We start from the raw sequence: 26236 nt of genomic DNA, 5'->3' as shown, positions 1-26236 counted from the left end.
TTATAAACCACAAAGATCAGCAACACACTTCACCTGTAGAACACGTGGTAGTACCACTGAACCTTTCAACCATGCACACAGTCCGAAAGTAATGCAAGTGTTGTTCAATTGGCAGATTAATGTGTGTTCCTCTAGTGTCGGCTCAAGCTCGTGTTATTTAACTGGCAGGCCTGCATTTAAGTCAGTACCTGTGAGCACAAGTCGGGCGTTTTATTGAGGGCTCACCTCACTTACATATCTCCAATGTGTTTGGTACTATAATGTGGGTGACATGTCTTGGGACGTCTCTTGGGGGTACCCCGATTCACAGTGCTGCAGGATGCTGTGAATCCTCTGTAGCAGACTCTCTTACTGTAGTCCCTGCAGCTTTGTTGTCTTAGCTACATTGGTTCTGGCGCATTATGGACTGCGCTTCTCAAACACCTGCCTCCTTTCTTGTCCCACTGTCCCTCTCTAACAGGCACAGATTTTCTAGGAGACGTCCTCCATGGCTCCCCAACCAACTCCTCACTCTTTTGACAGATCTCTCTCCCAGCAATGCAGTCTCTCATAAAGCTTAGTACCACTGGAATTGATCTCCAGTTTGCAGCTCTCTATGAGCTCAAGTCCTCCAGATCTCTCCTGGCCTTACATTCCACTGGTTCAAATTTTCAGGTGGTCAAGATGCTTGTCACCATCTTTAGACTACCAGAGTATTTCTAGTGCATTTGTAGTGTTATAACTACCAGTGCACTATACGAGTAGCTGACCTGGGATTAGACAATGCTGCTCACGTGATCAGCGCAGGCCAATCACACAGCATTTCACAGCATCTATTAGATCACTAGAAATTAGTGACTGTCATCATGGCCATCCAAAAACAATGCACCAAACCAGAGTAGCACAGGCTAATGCTATGTTCAAGCATTTGGTTCTAAAGACCAGATGACCCTGGAAGTCCCTTCCAACTCTACTATTCTAAGATTCTATGATTCTATGAATGGTAAGCTACAGTTTTTTACTGACCGTGGATCTGAAATCTGCAAATGATGATATTTTCAAATAACATTACAGCCGGTAACACATATGTACTAGTTACGAAATTTTTCGGCACCAAAATTCTGCAAATGTGTACAGTACTTTGTTAGTGGATGAGGTTTTAACAAATCATATTCACTAGCTGCAAAAACGTCTGCTGGGATTTGTAAGGAAAATGGTGTAATTTGGTGGTGTAATGTAGCAGGCTCATGGAGATATGTCCACCTCCACTTGCCTTGCTTCTTCACTGACATATCTCTTCATATAGCAGCACTATATGACGGGACCATTTGTATAAGCTCCATGCTCATTGCACAAAGCAACAGATTTAGCTCTGCTCCACATGTATGTCCCTTTAATAAATAGTTATCTCTTCAAGAACTGCAATCAAAGTCAAACGGTTTCAGATGTTTTCCTTGGCTGTCAACATTTAGCTCCCCAGAGAGGTCTTTGCTGACACCAGCAGGCAACATGTTTGATACAATCCACTTATTTTGCTTTCATCGTGTTCAATAGATCAGTCTTTCTGGTCAGTAGTATAGCTGGTTGTCTCAGTTGAAATCATAAATACATTCCTTTTTACTTACTTTGCAATATTTAATTCTATGTATTGCTTAGTAAATTAGTTGAAAACTAGATGTGTTCTTATGCTATCATACATAGTGTGTAAAATAAGGTCTGATCCCCAACCCACAAGATGGAGATCGGGGATGGTTTGGTTACAGGTGATTGTCTATATACAGTTTAAGGGCTTATTCAGACGATCATATATCGGTCGGATTTTCATGCCTGGCCAATATACGCTGCCCCTCTCTGCCAGGGGAGGAGGCAGGACAGGATGGGAGCTGGTGCACTGAGCTCCCGCCCCCTCTCCAGCCCTCGCCACTATTTGCAATGAACGGGGGGCAGAACTTAGCCCCGTCCCATCCCACCTACTTCCTTTGCAGAAAGGGGCAGCATATATCTGCCGGGCATGAAAACCCGACCGATATATGCCATCTGAATAAGGGCTAATGGCCATTGGCTGCAGTGTGAGGATCGGGTCCGGGGTAACATCATGCCTTCAGCCTTGACCCACAAAATCCTCATGCTAGTGCATGCTCACTGTCATTTCAGTGCTGGATGCCGACAGTAACACGTATCCTGCTGTGTATGGGCAAATTGGCTGGCTGGGAGGTGGAACAACCCAGTCATCCAATCAGCATTAGTCTGTGTACATTTATTCCAGGTCAGATTCCTTTTATTTCCTGTTTTGTGTTTAATAAGCATATTCTGTGTTATTTACATTTGTACCTTGGGTGCATATTTGTCCCTTTTGGAATACAATATTTACACCCATGTAGACCACATTGGATAAGCCCTGCAGGGTCGTAACATACAGTATATGGGATGTGTAAAATAATTGCATTGAATATGTATCATTTGTATATAGTTCAGACATAAAGTATATATACACACACGGACATATACACAATTTATTGGTTCCCATAGAATATTCAGAATGGTTCCCATGGAGAACATTTATAAAAATGAATGTCTATCTTCCCATTTTTAGGTTTAAAAGTCTATACTGACTGATTGTATATGTATCTGTATAGGGGACTCTGTGTATATCACCACCACTAGGGGGAGCTCAATGCAGATTGTTTCACACAACTACGGTAGTATAACAGTTCAGTAAATTGGCATGCAATCCAAGCCGCCACAACACTGTCATGTAAGTCAGGGGAAACATTTCAGTTGTGGGCCTTCTCAGACTATAGCCTCCATACTAGCAGTGTGTCCTATGGTATAGGTATGCCATTGACAAACAGGCTCTGCCCTTTCCCCTCTTCTTGCAGGTCAATGTGGTTAGAAATCCACATGTGATAGAATTGCAGCAGATCTACTATGCTGCCAGTTTACAGAGATTTCTAAAAGCAAACAAAAATGAAAAATATTGAAACATATTGCAAAAGAACACATTATCTTAGTATCTGTTAGTATCCATTGTTGCTTTCTTGTATTTGTGTTTCACTTTGATATGTGCATGTAAAAGAAATGTACACATGCACCTGAAGGAAAATTCATTCTGTAGAGAGGCTTATTAGTACTATTCTTTTTTGTTGTTGTGATGATGGCAATATACATAGCATCTGCAACAAACACAGTTGTGACACTTCTAAGACCAGTAAAGTCTGTTGCCAAGATTACTGCTGTAACATACTCCTTCATGCTTTTAAAAGATATATACTTTGGCCACTAGAGGGCAAGTCCTATATCACATAATGTCATTCATTAGGACACCACAGCATTAGAAAATATCTGATAGTTTGAATTAACTCCAAACACAAAATGTAGAAAATACCTGCATTTATATATAAATAGGCCAGTCACCTCATATGCTATAATGAAAATGTGAGGATATGAAAAGATTACAATTTTTGTAATCGTTCCTACCACAGCCCTTAGTTGTTACCATTACGACATGCTGAGACTCCATTGCACTGCATCTTGCACCTGAATCTAACATACCTTGAGACAGTCTAGCATACTTTGGCCCCACTAGAGGAAACTATAGTCATCAATCTACCAGGAATATATGCACTTCCTCTTAGATTTGTTATACGTTAAAAGAGTATCGACCTTGTAAAAAATTCAAAAACCTAGGTGCGCTCCTTATATGAGGCAAGTTCAAGCGGCACCCCTTCCCTATTGCAGGGGGACGAGAATGTAAAAGTTGCCTGCCTAGAATTGGTTGGTTGGCCATGCTGCCCACTGATCCTCTAAGGCCTCATGTCCACGGGGAAAATCAGGCCCGCTACGGATTCTCCATGGAGAATCCGTAGCGGGTCCCTCCTGCCCCGCGGACATGAGCGCTAAAATAAGAATTAACTCACCTCTCGCACGCTCCCGATCTTCCCTTCGCCGCGGCTTCATCTTCTCTCCGTCGCGGCCGGATCTTCTTTCTTCGGCCCGGCGGATGCGCACGGCACGTCGGTTGCATGCGCCGGCCCGAAGAAAAAAGATTTTTGCGACGGAGAGGAGATGAAGCCGCGACGAAGGGAAGATCTGGAGCAGGTGAGTATATTCCGATTTTGGTCTCCCGCGGATCCGGACGGCTTCCATAGGCTTCAATAGAAGCCTGCGGGAGACCAGCACGAAAATGGAGCATGGTCCATTTTTTTTCATGCTCCATTTAAAAAAAAATCACTTTCATTGACCATCCGCGGGTATTTATCTACCCGCGGGTGGTCAATGCATCCCTATGGGATGCGGATCCGCATGCGGGTGATCCGCTGCGGATCCTAATTCATAATTTGCCCGTGGACATGAGGCCTAGGGCAGAATGTAAAGTTCAATTGTATCCGCATGTCTAGTAACAGCTGTTGCACAAGCTCCAGAAGTCATGCTGGGCTTCCTGCACTGCCACCCAGTGTCTTCTACGTGACGCAGGCGTCGTGATAATGTTATTGTGGTGCCAGTGTGATGATGATGTAATTGCATCGCCTTTCCACAGGATATTTGACAGAAGAGGCATGGTGGTGGATGGAAGGCGTCGTAGGACTGTGGGGAGGTGAGGCACTTTATTTTTTTTACTATGGGACACAGTATGGCTACAAATGGCTAATACTAAAGGGGACATTATGGCTGTTACTAAAGGGGTCATTATCACTACTACAGGGACATTATGGCTCCTATAGAAACATTATGATTATTACAGGGGACATTAAGCTGTTTATTACTACAGGAGGACAGTATGGCTATTTATTACAACAGTATTGATATATATTACTACAGGGCACATTGTGGCTATTGATTGCAACAAGGGGACAGTACATATATATATTACTATAGAGGGCCAGTGTGCTTATTTATTTATAACTTGGGGACATTAACCCATTAAGCTAGCTATGGTGTTCCAAGAAACAGGTCAATACTGTGATATTTTAACAGGGTATAAGAACATGGACCAATACAATTAACAAGATTCCAGTGCTCCTTAGTGACCAAATGTACGCTAAAAAGACACAGAAAAATACCACTATAAATCCCATTAAAAAACAACCTAATACAAGTATTGGTGTTAATGAAGAGGTCCTTATCAAATTAAATCATTATATATAGGGTAAAACATTATAATCCAGATTAAGACACAGTGGTGGAAGACTATCCAAAGTGTATATGCATCTGAGCTCCCTCTTCTTAAGCAATCCAACCCGGTCACCCCCGGCTTGATGTTCTTGGGTATATGGTCAATGACATTAAATGTAAGCTGGCTATTTGCATGCCATTTCTTCAAAAGATGCTTCGGAATTGGTAGCTCCTTTTTGGCCTCAATCATACGGGCGTTTTAATGTGCGATTATTCGCTCGTTGAAAAAAATCGCACTATATAGAACCAATGCTTTTCAATGGCAGCCGTCACATGTGCAAATTTTACATGCGCATAAAATTTGCACATACAAAAGATAGAATATATGGGTGGAAATGGACGTGGTCACACGTTCTTTTTTTACGCACGCAGTACGATTATTTTTACACTCAAATAAACGCGCGTAAACACCCGTCTGACTAAGCCCTTTGTCTGTACGTATCCTGCTTTTATGTTTAATAATATGCATCCTGAGTTCCATTGTGGTCTCCCCAACATAGAGGAGACCCCAAGGACAGGAAATTATGTAAATTGCCACAACAGGAATAGTTTAAGCAGTGAAAATTACCTTTCTTCAATGGTTTAAATACCCTCTGTTGTGACACATCATGTGGCTCGTAGTATGAGTGTACCAGTCTATCTTTAAAGGGGTTGTCCCGCGGCAGCAAGTGGGTCTATACACTTCTGCATGGCCATAATAATGCACTTTGTAATGTACATTGTGCATTAATTATGAGCCATACAGAAGTTATAAAAAGTTTTATACTTACCTGCTCCGTTGCTGGCGTCCTCGTCTCCATGGTGCCGACTAATTTTCGCCCTCCGATGGCCAAATTAGCCGCGCTTGCGCAGTCCGGGTCTTCTCCTCTTCTCTATGGGGCTCCGTGTAGCTCCGTGTAGCTCCGCCCCGTCACGTGCCGATTCCAGCCAATCAGGAGGCTGGAATCGGCAATGGACCGCACAGAAGCCCTGCGGTCCATGAAGACAGAGGATCCCGGCGGCCATCTTCAGCAGGTGAGTATGAAGACGCCGGACCGCCGGGATTCAGGTAAGCGCTGTGCGGGTGGTTTTTTTAACCCCTGCATCGGGGTTGTCTCGCGCCGAACGGGGGGGGGGGGTTTAAAAAAAAAAAAACCCGTTTCGGCGCGGGACATCTCCTTTAAGGCTGGAACCTCGTCTTTATGCCATTATAGGTGCTGTCTTAAATTTCTCAAAATTAGTACATCCTTCCATTAATATCCAATGTTTCCTCAAGAGTTTAGAGATTTTCCCACTCAATGGGCCAAATGTGGATACAAACGGTATGTGCGCCAACTTATCAATTGCAATTGTATTTCTAGGTTTGAGAAGAGCCTCCAGTTCCATGAGACAAGCCTTCTAAAAAAGTTCCACTACCAGAGTTTTCAGGTAACTACGCATTATAAACTTTTTAAACATTTTGTCTAATCTTTTATCTACCAACGGCTTGACAACAATTCGGCGAACCCTTAAAAGCTGACTCCAGGGAAAGGAGTCAACCATACAGTGGGGGTGGCAGCTTTCATAAAGCAGGAGATTATTCCTGGCTTGAGAAACAGATCTGTAACAAGATGATTTTCACATTTAGATATTAACACATCCAAAAACTGGATCTCCTTTGTTGAATACACAATCGTAAATTTTAAGGCAGAGAAGACATCATTTAGCTCTGCTTGGAAGCTGAGTAAATCAGACTCAGTATCCTCCGATATGAAAAAAATGTCGTCAATGTATCTCCACCAATTCTATAGATGATGCCAAAAGAGGGAGGTTTACACAAGACTCCTCAAAATAGCTCATAAAGATATTTGTGTATGTAGGGGCCATATTGGAGCCCATTGCCGTACCCTAAGATTGTAGAACAAATGTCTTCTCAAAAATTAAAAAAAATGCTTTTGAGAATAAACTCAAGAAGATTCGGCACAAAATATCTACACCCACTCGATAAATCTGATGTAGCCAGAAAACTGCATACTGCCTCGAACCCCCTCTTGTGCGTAATGTTTCTATAAAGAGACACTACGTCCAATGACCCTAGGATGGTATTTTCTGTAACCTCAATTCCCTTAATTCTTAATAAGTGGTCTCCAGTATCTTGAACATATGATTTGGCTTCTACAGCAAATCTTCTCATGATTCTATATAGGAAGCGTGACACATTACTAAACAATGGGCCTTCACCTGCTTTAATGGGTCTACCAAGTGGATATTGTAGGTTCTTATCTATTTTTGGGAGACTGTAAATTGTTGGTACAACAGGAAATTGTATGTGCAGAAAATCAAGCAATTGTTGATCTACTGCCACCACTGAGGCACTCATACACATTTGTGTCACTTAACTGTCTTCTAATTTCATCTACGTAGTATGTTGTATCCATAACTACTACAGCCCCACCCTTATCAGCTGGTTTGATTACCACTGAACCATCTCTCTTCAAGCTAGTTAGGGCTATACATTCTCAATTTGTGTATACAATTTTTCACAAGTCTAATATAAGATTTAACACTTTGATTCATACCCGGACATTAAAAATGACTCTTGCTGTGCAGTCTAACTCCCCCTGAGGTAAAACCATCACGGGGGTTGGACTGCACAGCAACATCAGACGATTCACTTAATTGCATAAAAAAGACATTTTTCAACTGAAGGTTCCTAAAGAACCTGTTGCAATCTAAGACCAATTGAAACCAATCCATTTTAGGTATAGGACAAAAAGTAAGTCTCTTAGACAAAACCGAAATTTGCATATTAGTGAGGGGTAATGAAGAGCTATTCACCACTAAAGATTTTTTTGGCTCCAATGCCATTCGTTTCGTCATGGACCTCATGGTGATGTTTCCAGTTTCTTTTCCTTGTTTCTGGTGCTTTTTGCTGCCTCTGAGGGGATGCCATCGATGTGTCACCTGCTCCTCGTGGGTAACAGGGGGAGTTGATCTAAAAAAGAGGAGGAAGAGGAAGCAGCAGGACGACCCCCTCTGTTATTCACTCTGCTGGATTAATCTGTTGAATCTGAACCGAGGGAGGAAAATCCAAATTGTGACTATAGAGGACACCAGGCTGGGAAATGACCAGATGGAGGATGCCAGTGCCCCTCACCCTGTTTGATCCTGATGACATCGCTACATGAGATATAGGTGTATGTGGGTGTTACCCCTTCGGGGATTAGTGAATTGCTGTATGTGTTTTTTTTATATATTGTGTAGTATGTTACATGTATTCACAACTTGACAAAGACCCCAAGTGGGTTAAAATGTTGTTGGTTGCTTTTATTTGTCGGAGAGGAATAAAGAAGTTTTTGCATTGACAGTTCAAGCTACCACCCAACCTTCTTATCTGTGATTTGCTTACATGGTGGAATTTTATGTTGCATATGTGGCAGAGGCTAGGCCAGCAGTAGAGCGATCACTGAGTATCAAATGGTGTATGTCATTAGCAGACACTGTATGGAGGTTGGTCATTTGACGCCTGCAGAATGGATGCAGATAAAAGACGTGTATGCTGTTTTAGCCTTCTTTGAGGAAGCGACCAAAAAGGTCAGTTGTGATGATGCACTGATTAGTATAATGATCCCTGTTGTCTACTGGCTGGAACAGATGCTACAGGGCCTCTTGGACAATGGCATGTTGTTGTCACAGGTTGAATAGGAAGGGGTACCGATCTCCCAACTGTCTGGCCAGTCCGCCATTATTCCACACCGCAGGGCGGGTGGCTTTGGGCAAGAAAGGGGGCATCTTCTCCAACATGTTTCTCCACCCATGGGAGAAGTATAGAGGATGGAGATAATATAGGTCAAGAGGCAGGGGAGGGGGATACGCAACGTTCCTTCCATCCATCACTAACCGCAGCTAATATAAGTGGATGGTGGAACCAACCAGAGCACACTCTCAGGCTTGACTCTTAGGAATGTGGGTCATAACCGTTAGGGACTTTGAGGCATATGAATGCTTTTATGTTATGCTGCAGTGCTTGCAGAAGGACCGTCGCATGGCCCACATCAAAACATCATATCATTACTGGGTGGCCACCCTCTTTGATCTGGCAGTGGAGAGGGACCACAAAATGCAGCACTTTCAGGACAGAATGTTAAGCAGCTTGAGCACAGCATTTACCCATGGCCGCGGGGATGCATCTTTAATGGATCACAGCTCTGCAGCTCATGGCAGATGAGCAGGAAGCCAACACAGCAGCACTACCACCAGTTGCAGGGGAAGTCTAACAGTTGTGGCATACTTTTTTCAGCCCATCATAGTCTGCAACAACAGAAGGAGGGTAGGATTCATAGTCACAGGCACCACTTATCCGTGATGGTCCAAGAGTATGTCAGCTCCCGTGTGGATGTACTCAGACATGTCGTTGCCCCTTTGACTTCTGGGGGTCTAAGCAGGGCAAGTCAGCAAAGCTTGCTCAACATGCCAGTGTGCTTTCAGAAAGGGTGTTCAGCACAGGTGTGTATGTAATAACTGACAGATGCATTCACCTGTCCACAGACAATGTGGATCTCCTGACAGTTATAAAAATGAATAGGGATGAGAGAGTATACTCGCTAAAGCACTACTCGCTCGAGTAATGTGCTTTAGACGAGTATCTCCCTGCTCATCCCTGAAGATTCGGGGGCCGCCGCGGAGCGGGGAGCGGCGGGGGAGAGCGGGGAGGAACGGAGGGGAGATCTCTCTCTCCCTCTCTCCCGCCCGCTCTCCCCTGCTCCCCGCCGCAACTCACCTGTCAGCTGCGGCGGCTCCCGAATCTTCAGGGACGAGCAGGGAGATACTCGTCTAAAGCACATTACTCGAGCGAGTAGTGCCTTAGCGAGTATACTCGCTCATCCCTAAAAATGAACCAAGCATGGATTTCACCTGGCTTTTGAAACCCCATCATAGATTCCACTGATTAGTTAGCAAGCTGGCAATTTTTACTCACATAAGACTGAGCATAGATTTATATCAAAGACCCACTGTGTCCTCAAGGTGCTATTGCTAGTGGTGATCGTGACACTGCTCTCCTTCTCTTGCTTACACCATGTTTCCTCCTACTTTTTCCAAATGAAAAATATGTCAATATGAGATACAGCTCTCATGGTTCTACGAGGAGCACACTCTACCCTCAATGTGCTGCTGCTGGTGGTGATGGTGAAACTGTTGCTGATCTCCTCCTACAACTTATCCCAAAATTAAAATTTTCTAAAGCACAAGAAACAGCTGTAGCTCTACAGATTTTTTTTTGGAGAAGACCCGTGCTTTGCTGTTCTGGTCACCTGCAATTTGTCCTTTGCAAGCTTGCAGGTGACTAGTTTCACGACCCGATATAGCACTCGCCCGTGGGAAATTAGCAAACAACTGGTATCAAATTTTGCAGAGCATTTGGTTGTGTTTTTTGCAGCTACATATGGTTAACTGTTCATTAAAGGGTTCGTCCCACAAAAAAATATTGTTTATAGTTAAATCCAACCCATAACTATAAACATTTTTTGTATTTACACTTAATAAAAAAGTTAAAATCCCCAGATATTTCAAGACTTTTGCTAAGAGTGCCATCTGCTGTTTCTATTCAGTGTTCACCTCAGCAAATCTTCCAAGGTGGTCACACATGCTCAGTCTTCCTGCTCTCTCTTCTCAACTGATATGTGGAGATATCCCTGGTGTGGAGAGTAGCTACTTCTGAAGTTGCTGCATCTTCTCTGATGTCAGAAGAATGAGACAGCATTACTGCAGAGAAGCAGACAAAGCATATGTGACCAGTTTGGAACACTTACTGAGGTGGACACAGGATAGAAACAGCAGGTGGCGCTATTCTAACATTATTCCTGGAATATTTGGGGATAAAAACTTTATTTTTAATAAGTGTATATACAAACAATGCTTATAATTATGGTCTGGATTTTATTTTTCATGGAACCACCCCTTACGGTGAAATGGGTGTTGGTTAATGTTATTTGCTAAAAATACAGTGATAAACTTCTGAACTTTCACTGTGTTTTACATTTTCTATGAAGACAACTCTGTTTAGTTTTATTACTATTGTATGGGATATTCAGGAATTTAATAAGAACAGTGTTCTGTTAGCACAGGTTCAAACGTCAAACTCCTCCCCAACCCCTTATAAAAACTGCATATCCTCCTGCTTATATCCAAACTATTATACACAAATTATTACCTTCTGAAGGAAAAAAATAACATCTAGTGTCTTAGATTGTGTAAAACAATGCCTTTTGGGAGTACTGCAACGTAATATCATGTACAAGTACATCTCTCAATATGGGTGAAACATCAACCTACTAGCTGTGGAAGTGAGCCCACGGCAGGGAATTGCTACCCAACTTGCAGCTATAGAGGCAGCCCTAATATTCTACAAATAGTATTGAAGTATAAGAGAACTATACAGCCCCCGTAGGTTTGTATAGCTGTAATTCTTCTAGAACTTTTCTGGAAATCTTAAACTACAGTATACTCTCTACTTATAATTGGGATATTTCTGAACAGCGAAATATATTCCTTCAGAATATTCCTCAAATTTTATTGCAGGTAATGTGCATTATTCACTTTTAGTATGGCATTTTAATCACTTGCCACACCTGGGAGTGCAGTACTTTTGTACTTTCATACATGGAATTTGCTGCACCAGGACATACAATCATACCCAAACTTTTAAATGTGTATGCCATCTGTACAGGACCCGGGCTAACAGGTTTTTCTCTAAGAGTGGACAACAAAATTAACCCTTACTTTTAAAATGTATTTCACAGTTTACTGCAGTTCATTATGTAAACTTTGGGCAGGGAACTGTTTCTTTCTCTCCTGGTATGGAAAAGTCCCCAACAGGGTTTTTTAAAAGGTTAGAGGTTATAATAAGATCACTAGAAGCGCCATGAATAACAATTAGATGATCAAAAAGATGGCAAGAGCCTTCTAATAAGAAAAGAGTGACTGTCCCATGATAGCAGCTTAGTTCTCATATTTCTGCAATGATCATCATCATCAGTTCTGAACCTAAGAGTTTCATGAGACTGAACACTAGATAGTATACTACTAAATCACAATTAGTTTTGGGGTTGTCCATGAAGACTATTGTCATTTAAAACCTAGCTCTTATTAGTACTATTAAAAAGGTGTATTTTATGTACTTGTCAAAAAGATGAAAAATAGATATATTTTTAAATGATGCATGAAAAGTATCATTATGAGTGATATAGTTATTTGATGCCTGCATTTCAGCATATAGCTTGATCAACTGCCTACTATTTTGGTCTTTTATGCGCCCATAACTGAAAAGAAAAATAGAAGGAAACAAGGCATATTATAGCCCTGTGCTAGATCTAAATCTATCTGGTACCACTAGATCCTATCTGTTTCTGTATCAGTGTTACATCTTCACGGGTTGTTAGTAAATAGTTTTCAATAGTGTCATTGGAATCAGCAGCATGGATTCAGCCACTTTTTTTATTTATGAGAAGAGCATGGTAATAACATGCGGGAATCCCGATAGTGGAAACGAAACCATTGCAAGCAATCGTTTTCGGCCCATTTCCGGCCATGATTTTCACGGGCCACATGACTGGACTAATACATGCCCATCTGTTTAAGCGCTCAGCGCAGCATGCTGAGGCTATGGCCACACTTCTAAGACATACATCCTGAAACACGCTGTGCTACACTGCTTCTGTAGCTGTCATTCGCTTGAATAGGAGCTATGCAAACAGAAGAAGGTCGGGTTTTCCCATCTTGGCTCTGAAAAGTCATGATTGGAAAACCCCTTTAACTTTATTCTGTGGATTGTTATTAGTAACACACATTTTTTTGTGTTTTTCTAGTTATCTACCGGTAGTGATTTAAAAATTTTTTTTTTTTCTTCATATTCTGAGAGCCATTCCTTTTTTTCTATTTTTCAATCAATAGAGTTGTGTGGGGCTTGTTTTTTGTGGGATGAGCTGTAATTTTCATCAGTACATACAACATTTGAATCACTTTTTATTCCATTTTCAGGAGGTAAGGTGAACAAAAAGTAGCAATTCTGGCATAGTGTTTAAGTGTTCATTGTGCCAGAAAACAAAAACACGTTAGTTTTATAGAACAAGGTGGATCTTTTTTAAAATGTTTTATGAGATAGATATGAATTGTAAAGTACTGCAAAATATGTTTGCACTAGGAGGGAGTGAGGGAGGGATGGATATAGTGAAAGATGGAGTGATTGAGGGACGGACGGACCGACTGAGTGATAAATGGACAGCGTGAGTGACAGAGTGAGGATATACTGAGCGATTGAGGGATGGACTGATGGAGTGAGAGAGGGTTTTCTTATGTGGGCTAGACTTGTTAGACAAATCAATAATAACTTTCTGTTTCAGATACCTTCCCTCCTCTGATGTATGCTCCTCAGATGTAATAATACCATCCACAAAGGCCATGAATTACACCATTAGCACTAGAAAGGAAAAAAAATCCAACAGTGTGTAAGTTGAGACTGACTGGCCCCACTGCTGCTGTTACCCTTGCTGTGAGTGTACCACTGTTCTCTTTCCCATGAGAACACTAACACATGCTGTGACCGTAGTGTACTGCTACCTACCACTACACAGCATGCAGATGGCAGGCGGTACTGCTGATGATGACATCCTGCTTCTTCCTCTGCGGACTGCTATGCGCAGCTTTTCTGTGTGTTAGCTGATTGGTTGGCTGGTCCACCAATCGCTGAACAGCTCACTACAGACAAGAAGGTGTGGGAGCAGAAAAGTAGTCTCTTCTTCCTTCCTCCTCCCTGATAGCTGCATGGGGATGAACTCACAAACCTCTTCTAAGTCCAGTGGAAACTGAATACTTGCTGTTCGAAGACTTGTGGCAGTCCAGAGTAGAGCTGTGGTGTGGGTTTGGGGAGGATGGCAGCTCTGGATGTCACAGTGACAATGGGGGGCTGGCCCCTCCACAGACTTAGGGACAGTCAAACAGTCAAAAGTATACAGTTTTGATCTATGTTTGACCAATTATACTCTATGGGTATGTAACATTTAATACAGTTTTTTGTATTAAAACATACAATCAACAGATAGCTAAAACATGATGTGAACAACCAGTAACCTAACAAGCTACTGGAAACTAAGCCAACAAATTCTGATTAGGCCATCAGGCCAGTACAAACCAAATAATGTACAAAAAATTGGAAATAGGACTCTGACATAAAGCCACTGGACAAACGCAAGAGTAATTGATCATCTTGGGTGGGTGGCATAATGTCAACTTTAGGGTACTTTACACTGGGTAATTATTGCCGGAATTCTCACTAGAAACAGCGAATTTGGTTAATAATCATCCCGTATACACACAGCCACCGACAGGGCACTGAGTGAGAAATCACTCACTTATCGGATTTGCTTGTTTTTTAGTAGAACTAAAAGTAAAGCACTTATCGGCCTGTGTAAACATGAGCTGCTCAATGTTTGAGCGACTCCTGTGTACTGTGAATGGAGGCCAGCTGCTACGATCCCGGCCCATTCCACCTCCATTCACTTGAACAAGCATAGAAGCGATAGTGCATGTGATGGCTGTCAGGCACCCTATGCGCCTGATCGTCGTCCCATGTAAAGGAGCCTTTTGCCTTAGTCCGGTTTCACAAAGCTGAGAAGCTCGTGCAAGATTTGTGCGTTGCAAGTCGCACAAATATGAACCCTATACACATGAGCGAATTTTTTTCTCAGCACCGCATTGCTGCATGTCTTATTTTTTTTGCGATCCTCGGAATATGTTACCCATTGTTTTCAATGGGACAGTAAAATACGCCATGCGAGATGTAGTTTCCCATTGGGAACAATGGGAGACACTTTCCGATCCTCTAACAGACCTGAAAGCCATGTCTGAGCATCACTACTTCATAGAAGTTATGGGAGGCGTTATTGCCTGAAAAAAGCCTTGCATCACCATGAAAGTGCATGTTGGCAAGTGCAATATCACACTCGCCTATGTGTATGTAGCCTTAGAAGTCAGCTAATGATGTGATAAAATACTTCCTTGTAAACTACTATTCAAAACTTTGGGATCACCAAAAAGTTTTTTTTATTTCTGAATGAAATAACAATATTAATTGTTTTCAAATAAAATAACATAAATGGATCACAAAGCCTTGCTGGTGTTGTAAATAAAGGCCATATCTCAGAAACCTGCACTACTTTGTTCTACGAGCTCACTGTGTTAACTAATCCTATGTTTTCAAGGTGCAGTTGTCTTAAAATAGTTAAAGGGGTTGTCTCGCGAAAGCAAGTGGGGTTATACACTTCTGTATGGCCATATTAATGCACTTTGTAATGTACATCGTGCATTAAATATGAGCCATACAGAAGTTATACACTTACTGTACCTGCTCCGTTGCTAGCGTCCACGTCTCCATGGCTCCGTCTAATTTCGCTGTCTGCTTGCTTTTTTAGACGCGCTTGCGCAGAAGGGTCTTCTTCTTCTGGTTCGTCCGGGTCCGGGCACGAGCGGCGTTCTGGCTCCGCCCCCTTCTACGCATCATCGCGTAGCTCCGCCCCGTCACGTGTGCCGATTCCAGCCAATCAGGAGGCTGGAATCAGCAATGGAACGCACAGAGCCCATGGTGCACCATGGGAGAAGACCCGTGGTGCACCATGGGAGAAAACCGCAGTGCATCCTTGGGAAAAGAACCGGCGGCCATCTTTGGAAGAAGTTTTATAAGTTGCTGAAACACCAGAACTGTGAGTAGAAACCTGCTTTAAAAGCCGTTTACACTGCTGCATAGTAATGTATGCTTAAGAAGGGGGACTGGGCAATAAAAAAAAATCACTGTGGCCTTGAGACAACCCCTTTAATCAGAAAATCATTGTGTGTTTAAGGAAGCAACAGAACTGCCTTTCTTTGGGCTGCTAAAGTGTCTAGAGCAGGGGTGCATAGCATGTGACCCACAATGCCATTCTGTTGGGCCCCGATCATCTGGACACAGAAATATCTATACCTGGCTCCGCACACAGATGTTTCGATGTCCAGGTGGAGAGAAGTGGCACGTAGTAGGGCAACAGGAATGGAGAAGTACTAAGGGTGAATTGTGTTGCCAAATGCCATGACTTCTGAGTGCCAAATGCATCAATAGACTTTGCTCTCGTAATATAGGAGTTAGAGGCATTGTATATGCATGCTGCTCTTTCCATTGTAGTTTACAGGCCATCTCCTCGATATCCATCATCTACAATGGAGTGAGCCGCATGCCCCGTCTCCTCCTCTCTGGGGTGCTGATTGGGGAGGAAGGTGACCCCAAATAGGTGGAAGTCCTGGAAGTGGAACTTACTTTGATGGGAATACCCTTGTGGCCCTTAGAAGTAGTTCAGTGTGGCAATGTGGCCCTCAGACCACAAAAAGTTGTCCACCGCTGGGCTAAAGCATCAGTTTCTGTGTGTTTGATTATGATCTCAAAGTGCTCACCCCACAAAAAAAAAAGATTCCTTCTAAAAACTCTTCAGTCTTTTTATGAGAAAATAAAGCTTTTTCATGAAAATGTGTATAGTATTTCTTTCATAGAATAGTACAAACTGGCTCTAACCAGGAGAGAGTAGTGTGAGGCCGCAGTGCACAACTCTGCAGGATTAACATGTCAGTGCTTCTGCAGACAGGCGATTTTGTGCGCCAGCAAAATCGCTTGCGCAAACTGCAGAGAATAGAACCCATTGATTTCAATGGGTTTCCTCACATTCAGCGTGTTTGCGCAAATTTTTGGCCTGCAAAAAATATACGTGACATGCTCTATGCTTGTGAACATTTGCAGACCCAAGGAACCTTAGGAGGCTATGGAGGTACTCCATCCGCATGAAATCGCGCACTGAACCTTGCGTTTCATGGTGTTGATCGATAACACCGAGGATTAATTAGGCTGCCCAGCCTGTTCAGTCACGGTGCAGGTGTGTCCCACGCTGATGTGAATGGGCCCAGCTGTGTAGAAATGACCTATGGTCTATGATTAAGGGTAACATGCTTGCCTGAAATACGTAAGACGGCAGATGCTTCTTGTTCCTCTATGTCTTTCAATAAAGATAAAGAGGTTTTTACCCCACGCTGGACTTACACTGTTTTGCTGTGCGGCAGTATACAAAAGTACAGTAGAATGTGCAGATACGCATGCGATAGCTGGCGAGAGCGCTCCCTTCATAGTACGATTGCATCAGGCTCATCTGCAGTACCCTCAGTCACTAGTTTAAGAAACAGAAACCTTAGGCCTCGGTCAGACGGGCGTTTTTTCCTGTGATTTGCGCATGCGATCTGCGCATATATAGAACCATTGCTTCGCAATGGCATCGGACACATGGCCGCTTTTTATGCGGATGTCCGATAAATTATAGGACACGAGGAATCGCAGATCGCGCCTATCTGCGATCTGCGATTCCTTGTGTTCTATTAGATGCGCTCAATGGGGCCGGCGGCAGCAGCGCCGACCCCATTGAGAACATATACTACAAAGATCATTCTCCTGTGCCACAGCTGTAACAGCTGTGGCAGAGAAGAATGATGTTCGCCCACTGAATTCAATAGAGCCGGCAAAAATATAAGCCCTTCCCTGAAAATCATCCTAAAATGTGTAAAAAAAAATAAATATATATATATATACTCACCTTGTCCCTGCAGCCGGAGTTCAGCCGCAGGCGGTCGGCAGTTCTCCTGAACTGCTCTGTGTAGTATTCAGCAGCCGGGGATTTAAAATCCCCGCCTGCTGAATGGGCTGCCTCTGATTGGTCACAGCCCTCACCAATCAGAGGCAGCTCTCACTCACCCATTCATGAATTCATGAATGAGTGAGTGCTGCCTCTGATTGGCTCAGCGCAGGGACCAATCAGGGGCAGCTCTCAGCTGTCATTCAATAGCTGAGAGCTGCCCCTGATTGGTCCTTGCGCTGAGCCAATCAGAGGCAGCACTCACTCACCCATTCATGAATTCCCTGCTTACTCGCCTGGGTCTTCTTTTTTCTGTACTGCAGATGTGTGCGGAGGCGCCAGTAAACGCACATGCGCAGTAGTTTTTCAAACTCCTGTTTTTCCACTGAATCTGCGGCCCATCCACAGTATGTCAATTGCGAAAGGGCCGCTGATCAGACGGCTTCCATTGACTTTAATAGAAGCTGTCTGTGTGTGCACCACACTAAAATGGAACATGCTGCAATTTGATTTTTGCACCCAAAGGTCCGCAAATCAAATCCGCATGCTTTAATTCAGTTGCGAATGCCCATGTGTAGTGACCCGGAGGGTCCTACAGAGTAGTCAAAGAGAGTTAATAAGTTCCTAGGATCTCACTATGAGGCTCAAGGGGACATAGAAGGTGGCCCACCTGAAATAGAAGCTGTTATTCCTGAAATACACAGAGCCTCATGTGGCGCAGAGTGTTAAGGCAGCAGTATGCAGTCCTAAATTCTAGTTCACGACCTGAAGTTTGTGGGTTAAATCCCTGCAAGGTTCAGGTAGCCGGCTTAAAGGGGTTGTCCCGCGGCAGCAAGTGGGTCTATACACTTCTGTATGGCCATAATAATGCACTTTGTAATATACATTGTGCATTAATTATGAGCCATACAGAAGTTATAAAAAGTTTTTTACTTACCTGCTCCGTTGCTGGCGTCCTCGTCTCCATGGTGCCGACTAATTTTCGCCCTCCGATGGCCAAATTAGCCGCGCTTGCGCAGTCCGGGTCTTCTGCAATCTTCTATGGAGCCGCTCGTGCAGAATGCAGGCTCCGTGTAGCTCCGCCCCGCCACGTGCCGATTCCAGCCAATCAGGAGGCTGGAATCGGCAATGGACCGCACAGAAGAGCTGCGGTCCACGAAGACAGAGGATCCCGGCGGCCATCTTCAGCGGTAAGTATTGAAGTCACCGGAGCGCGGGGATTAAGGTAAGCGCTCCGGTAAGCTTCCTTTACCTCCCTGCATCGGGGTTGTCTCGCGCCGACCGGGGGGGGGGTTGAAAAAAAAAAAAACCCGTTTCGGTGCGGGACAACCCCTTTAAGTTTGATTTAGCTTTCCATCCTTCTGAGGTCGGTAAAATGAGTACCCAGCTTCCTGTGGGGTAATAAATTACCTGGAAGTGCTGTGGAATAAGCTGGCGCTATACAAATAACAACATTTATTTAAATAGCTATCCCAGCAACAGTTTACTGTTGCATTACCGTGTTTCTCTGAAAATAAAACACTGTCTTATATTATTTTTTGCCCCAAAAAGGGCACAGTGTCTTATTTTCGGGGGGTGGGGGGGTAATACTTACCTGGTCTGCGGCATCCAGATGGTCCGCGGCGTCCTGATGGTCTCCGGCGACACTGCGGCAAATGTCCTCCCCGTCTGCTTGCTCAGCTTCTTTCTGGCAAAGGGGCTTTGAATACCCCGCCTCCAGCAAAGCGAGCGCTATGATTGCCTGTGATCACAGCGCCAGCAGCCAATCACAGCCGGCGCTCGATGAGCCAATCACAGCCGGCGCTCGATGAGCCAATCACAGCCATTCAATTATGTCATCCACTGAATGGCTGTGATTGGCTCATCAAGCGCCAGCTGGGATTGGCAGATGGTGCTTAGATTAGCCAATCACAGGGCTCACTTTGCTGGAGGCAGGGTATTCAAACCTCAACATCAGCAGAAGCTAAGCGGGCAGACGGGGAGGACTCAGCCATTTGCCGCAGTGCCACTGGAGACCATAGGGATGCCGCGGACCATCTGGACACCGCGGACAAGGGGAGTATTGATTTTTTTAATTTTTGGGCACCTGAGCTAGGTCCTATTTTCGAGTGATGCCTTATATTTCAAGCCTCCCCCTAAAACCTGATAGATCTTACTATCGGGGTAGGACCTATTTTCAGGGAAAGACAGTAGTTAGAGCTTACTGATTGGTGCTTTAGTTGCTTAGCAACACCAGAACCCATATGGAAAAGGTAATTTTAAGTGTGCATATGCTGGCAGTTGGGAGTTAGAGATTGGGAGCAGAAGAGAGCAGACGCAAAGACAAGTGCAGGAGAGGGATATAGTGTGGTGAGACAGCGAGTGTGTCATCAGAAGAGATAAAGGGAGGAAGAACGGAGAGTAGTGGAGTTTCTCCTCTATCCTGAGTAAGGAAATCGGAGCCAGTCAGAAAGAGAGGTCATCATAATAGTGAGTGTTACCTCCCCTCGCGCAGTTAACTAACAGTGGAATAAAATCTTTATTGTGTCCAAATAACCTTCATCCTGAGAGAAGTAAGAAATCTGACGGTGTCAAAGTGGATACAAATGCAACTGTTGTTGTTGCTATCATTGCTCCCAAATCCACAAGACTGAACTGTCTATGACCTGACATTACATAGTAAACTACATGCCTTCAGTTTACTGGCATGCAATTGGACTGGTCTCGTTTTTTATTATCATAAGTAAGGTTTTTCTCATATAAAGGCATTGGCGTCACATACAGATATCAGCAGTCAGTACCTAAACTGTGCAGAGACTTTTGCCAACCGCCTGCTGCGCGAGTCGCCATATGTTCATAGGTGGTGACAGGTTCCCTTTAACACAACAAAGCAGTTGTGGGAGCAGCTCCAGCTGATGGTGTGAAAAAACTGTGCAAAAAGCCAATCCAACTTGTGTGAAGTGTAGAGATGAGCGAACGCGTTCGTCCGAGCTTGATATTCGTGCGAATATTAGGGTGTTCGGGATGTTCGTTATTCGTGACGAACACCATGCGGTGTTCTGGTTACTTTCACTTCCTTCCCTGAGACGTTAGCGCGCTTTTCTGGCCAATTGAAAGACAGGGAAGGCATTACAACTTCCCCCTGCAACGTTTAAGCCCTATACCACCCCCCTGCTGTGAGTGGCTGGCGAGATCAGGTGTTCGCCTAATATAAAAGTCGGCCCCTCCCGCGGCTCGCCTCAGATGCGGTGTGAGTTAGATGAGGGACAGTGCTGTTTATACCGGAGCTGCTGTAGGGAAAGAATTGGTAGTTAGTGTAGGCTTCAAGACCCCCAAAGGTCCTTATTAGGGCCACTGATAGCTGTGTGTTGGCTGCTGTTAGCAGTGGGATTTTTTTTTTTCTCAAAGTCGCCTCTGCAGACCGTTGCACCTGGCATTAGGGACAGAAGTGCTGCATAGGCAGGGAGAGTGTTAGGAGTGAGTGTAGCCTTCAAGAACCTCAACGGTCCTTTCTAGGGCCATATTTATCCGTGTGCAGTACTGTCCAGGCTGCTGTTGGCTGTGCTGCATTTTTTTTGGGCTTCTCAAAATCGCCTCTGCAGAGCATTCCACCCTCCATTGATACTGCAGGGAAAGAATTGTATAGGCAGGGCCACAACACAGTTATTATTCATAGAATATACGCAGTGCTGCCTGTTGGTGGGAAAAACCTGAAAACAAATCTATTTGTCCAGCCTCTGTCCGTCCTAACGCCTGTGGACACGTGTGAGCTGCGTGAAAAACATTGCTAAATCATACGCACCCAGCTACGCTTTACTGCTGGCTTCGCCATTTGCTTTCCTTAATTGGGAAAAAAAATACCTGCTCTGCCACAGTTAATAACTCTGCTACCCTCACGTTCTGTGACACATAAGCAGGGACACAGCGCAGTTATTAAACTTCTCAGGTTCATTGAATATACGCAGTGCTGCCTGTTGGTGGGAAAAAACTGAAAAGAAATCTATTTGTCCAGCCTGTGTCCGTCCTTACGCCTGTGGAGACGTGTGAGCTGCGTGAAAAACATTGCTAAATCATACGCAGCCAGCTACGGTTTACTGCTGGGTTCGCCATTTGCTTTCCTTAATTGGGAAAAAAAATACCTGCTCTCCAAGAGTTATAATAACTCTGCTACCCTCACGTTCTGTGACACATAAGCAGGGACACAGCGCAGTTATTAAACTTCGCAGGTTCATTGAATATACGCAGTGCTGCCTGTTGGTGGGAAAAAACTGAAAAGAAATCTATTTGTCCAGCCTGTGTCCGTCCTTACGCCTGTGGAGACGTGTGAGCTGCGTGAAAAACATTGCTAAATCATACGCAGCCAGCTACGGTTTACTGCTGGGTTCGCCATTTGCTTTCCTTAATTGGGAAAAAAAATACCTGCTCTCCAAGAGTTATAATAACTCTGCTACCCTCACGTTCTGTGACACATAAGCAGGGACACAGCGCAGTTATTAAACTTCGCAGGTTCATTGAATATACGCAGTGCTGCCTGTTGGTGGGAAAAAACTGAAAAGAAATCTATTTGTCCAGCCTGTGTCCGTCCTTACGCCTGTGGAGACGTGTGAGCTGCGTGAAAAACATTGCTAAATCATACGCAGCCAGCTACGCTTTACTGCTGGCTTCGCCATTTGCTTTCCTTAATTGGGAAAAAAAATACCTGCTCTGCCACAGTTAATAACTCTGCTACCCTCAGGTTCTGTGACACATAAGCAGGGACACAGCGCAGTTATTAAACTTCGCAGGTTCATTGAATATACGCAGTGCTGCCTGTTGGTGGGAAAAAACTGAAAAGAAATCTATTTGTCCAGCCTGTGTCCGTCCTTACGCCTGTGGAGACGTGTGAGCTGCGTGAAAAACATTGCTAAATCATACGCAGCCAGCTACGCTTTACTGCTGGCTTCGCCATTTGCTTTCCTTAATTGGGAAAAAAAATACCTGCTCTCCAAGAGTTATAATAACTCTGCTACCCTCACGTTCTGTGACACATAAGCAGGGACACAGCGCAGTTATTAAACTTCGCAGGTTCATTGAATATACGCAGTGCTGCCTGTTGGTGGGAAAAAACTGAAAAGAAATCTATTTGTCCAGCCTGTGTCCGTCCTTACGCCTGTGGAGACGTGTGAGCTGCGTGAAAAACATTGCTAAATCATACGCAGCCAGCTACGCTTTACTGCTGGCTTCGCCATTTGCTTTCCTTAATTGGGAAAAAAAATACCTGCTCTGCCACAGTTAATAACTCTGCTACCCTCACGTTCTGTGACACATAAGCAGGGACACAGCGCAGTTATTAAACTTCGCAGGTTCATTGAATATACGCAGTGCTGCCTGTTGGTGGGAAAAAACTGAAAAGAAATCTATTTGTCCAGCCTGTGTCCGTCCTTACGCCTGTGGAGACGTGTGAGCTGCGTGAAAAACATTGCTAAATCATACGCAGCCAGCTACGGTTTACTGCTGGGTTCGCCATTTGCTTTCCTTAATTGGGAAAAAAAATACCTGCTCTCCAAGAGTTATAATAACTCTGCTACCCTCACGTTCTGTGACACATAAGCAGGGACACAGCGCAGTTATTAAACTTCGCAGGTTCATTGAATATACGCAGTGCTGCCTGTTGGTGGGAAAAAACTGAAAAGAAATCTATTTGTCCAGCCTGTGTCCGTCCTTACGCCTGTGGAGACGTGTGAGCTGCGTGAAAAACATTGCTAAATCATACGCAGCCAGCTACGCTTTACTGCTGGCTTCGCCATTTGCTTTCCTTAATTGGGAAAAAAAATACCTGCTCTGCCACAGTTAATAACTCTGCTACCCTCACGTTCTGTGACACATAAGCAGGGACACAGCGCAGTTATTAAACTTCGCAGGTTCATTGAATATACGCAGTGCTGCCTGTTGGTGGGAAAAAACTGAAAAGAAATCTATTTGTCCAGCCTGTGTCCGTCCTTACGCCTGTGGAGACGTGTGAGCTGCGTGAAAAACATTGCTAAATCATACGCAGCCAGCTACGGTTTACTGCTGGGTTCGCCATTTGCTTTCCTTAATTGGGAAAAAAAATACCTGCTCTCCAAGAGTTATAATAACTCTGCTACCCTCACGTTCTGTGACACATAAGCAGGGACACAGCGCAGTTATTAAACTTCGCAGGTTCATTGAATATACGCAGTGCTGCCTGTTGGTGGGAAAAAACTGAAAAGAAATCTATTTGTCCAGCCTGTGTCCGTCCTTACGCCTGTGGAGACGTGTGAGCTGCGTGAAAAACATTGCTAAATCATACGCAGCCAGCTACGCTTTACTGCTGGCTTCGCCATTTGCTTTCCTTAATTGGGAAAAAAAATACCTGCTCTGCCACAGTTAATAACTCTGCTACCCTCACGTTCTGTGACACATAAGCAGGGACACAGCGCAGTTATTAAACTTCGCAGGTTCATTGAATATACGCAGTGCTGCCTGTTGGTGGGAAAAAACTGAAAAGAAATCTATTTGTCCAGCCTGTGTCCGTCCTTACGCCTGTGGAGACGTGTGAGCTGCGTGAAAAACATTGCTAAATCATACGCAGCCAGCTACGGTTTACTGCTGGGTTCGCCATTTGCTTTCCTTAATTGGGAAAAAAAATACCTGCTCTCCAAGAGTTATAATAACTCTGCTACCCTCACGTTCTGTGACACATAAGCAGGGACACAGCGCAGTTATTAAACTTCGCAGGTTCATTGAATATACGCAGTGCTGCCTGTTGGTGGGAAAAAACTGAAAAGAAATCTATTTGTCCAGCCTGTGTCCGTCCTTACGCCTGTGGAGACGTGTGAGCTGCGTGAAAAACATTGCTAAATCATACGCAGCCAGCTACGCTTTACTGCTGGCTTCGCCATTTGCTTTCCTTAATTGGGAAAAAAAATACCTGCTCTGCCACAGTTAATAACTCTGCTACCCTCACGTTCTGTGACACATAAGCAGGGACACAGCGCAGTTATTAAACTTAGATAATTCATTCACTAGAGGCAGTGGGGCCTTTCGTTTTCCAAAAAGGGCAAAAATTATATTTGGCCTGCAGTCTTGCGCCAATTTATTTCCTGCCTGGGAAATCTAATCACTGGTAATACAGCATGCTGAGGGGTAGGGGTAAGCCTAGAGGACGTGGACGTGGACGTGGCCGAGGACGCGGAGGGCCAAGTGAGGGTGTGGGCACAGGCCAAGCTCCTGATCCAGGTGTGTCGCAGCTGTCTGCTGCGCGATTAGGAGAGAGGCACGTTTCTGGCGTCCCCACATTCATCGCCCAATTAATGGGTCCACGCGGGAGACGGTTATTAGAAAATGAGCAGTGTGAGCAGGTCCTGTCCTGGATGGCAGAAAGTGCTTCGAGCAACCTATCGTCTACCCGCAGTTCTGCGCCGTCCACTGCTGCCAATCCGAATCCTCTGTCTGCTGCTCCTCCTTCCTCCCAGCCTCCTCACTCCACTACAATGACACCTGCTCAGGAGCGGGAACACTCCCAGGAACTGTTCTCGGGCCCCTGCTTAGATTGGGCAGCAGCGGTTCCTCTCCCACCAGAGGAGTTTATCGTCACTGATGCCCAACCATTCGAAAGTTCCCGGGGTCCGGGGGAAGAGGCTGGGGACTTCCGCCAACTGTCTCAACAACTTTCTGTGGGTGAGGAGGACGATGACGATCAGACACAGTTGTCTTGCAGTGAGGTAGTAGTAAGGGCAGTAAGTCCCAGGGAGCAGCGCACAGAGGATTCGGAGGAAGAGCAGCAGGACGATGAGGTGACTGACCCCACCTGGTGTGCAACGCTTACTCAGGAGGACAGGTCTTCAGAGGGGGAGTCAAGGGCATCAGCAGGGCAGGTTGCAAGAGGCAGTGCGGTGGCCAGGGCCAGGGGTAGAGGCAGGGCCAGACCGAATAATCCACCAAGTGTTTCCCAAAGCGCCCCCCCGCGCCATGCCACCCTGCAGAGGCCGAGGTGCTCTAAGGTCTGGCAGTTTTTCACAGAGACGCCTGACGACCGACGAACAGTGGTGTGCAACCTTTGTTGCGCAAAGCTCAGCCGGGGAGCCAACACCAACAGCCTCACCACCACCACCATGCGCAGACATATGATGGCCAAGCACCCCACAAGGTGGGACGAAGGCCGTTCACCGCCTCCGGTTTGCACCCCTGCCTCTCCCCCTGTGCCCCAACCTGCCACTGAGATGCAACCCCCCTCTCAGGACACAGGCACTACCGCCTCATGGCCTGCACCCACACCCTCATCTCCGCTGTCCTCGGCCCCATCCAGCAGTGTAGTTCAGCGCACCGTTCAGCCGTCGCTTGCGCAAGTGTTCGAGCGCAAGCGCAAGTACGCCGCCACGCACCCGCACGCTCAAACGTTAACCGTCCGCATCGCAAAATTCATCAGCCTTGAGATGCTGCCGTATAGGGTT

Source organism: Eleutherodactylus coqui, chromosome 2, assembly GCF_035609145.1.
Source record: "Eleutherodactylus coqui strain aEleCoq1 chromosome 2, aEleCoq1.hap1, whole genome shotgun sequence".
NCBI lineage: Eukaryota > Metazoa > Chordata > Amphibia > Anura > Eleutherodactylidae > Eleutherodactylus > Eleutherodactylus coqui.
The sequence above is the reverse complement of the archived record's forward strand: the minus strand, read 5'-3'. Positions refer to the sequence as shown.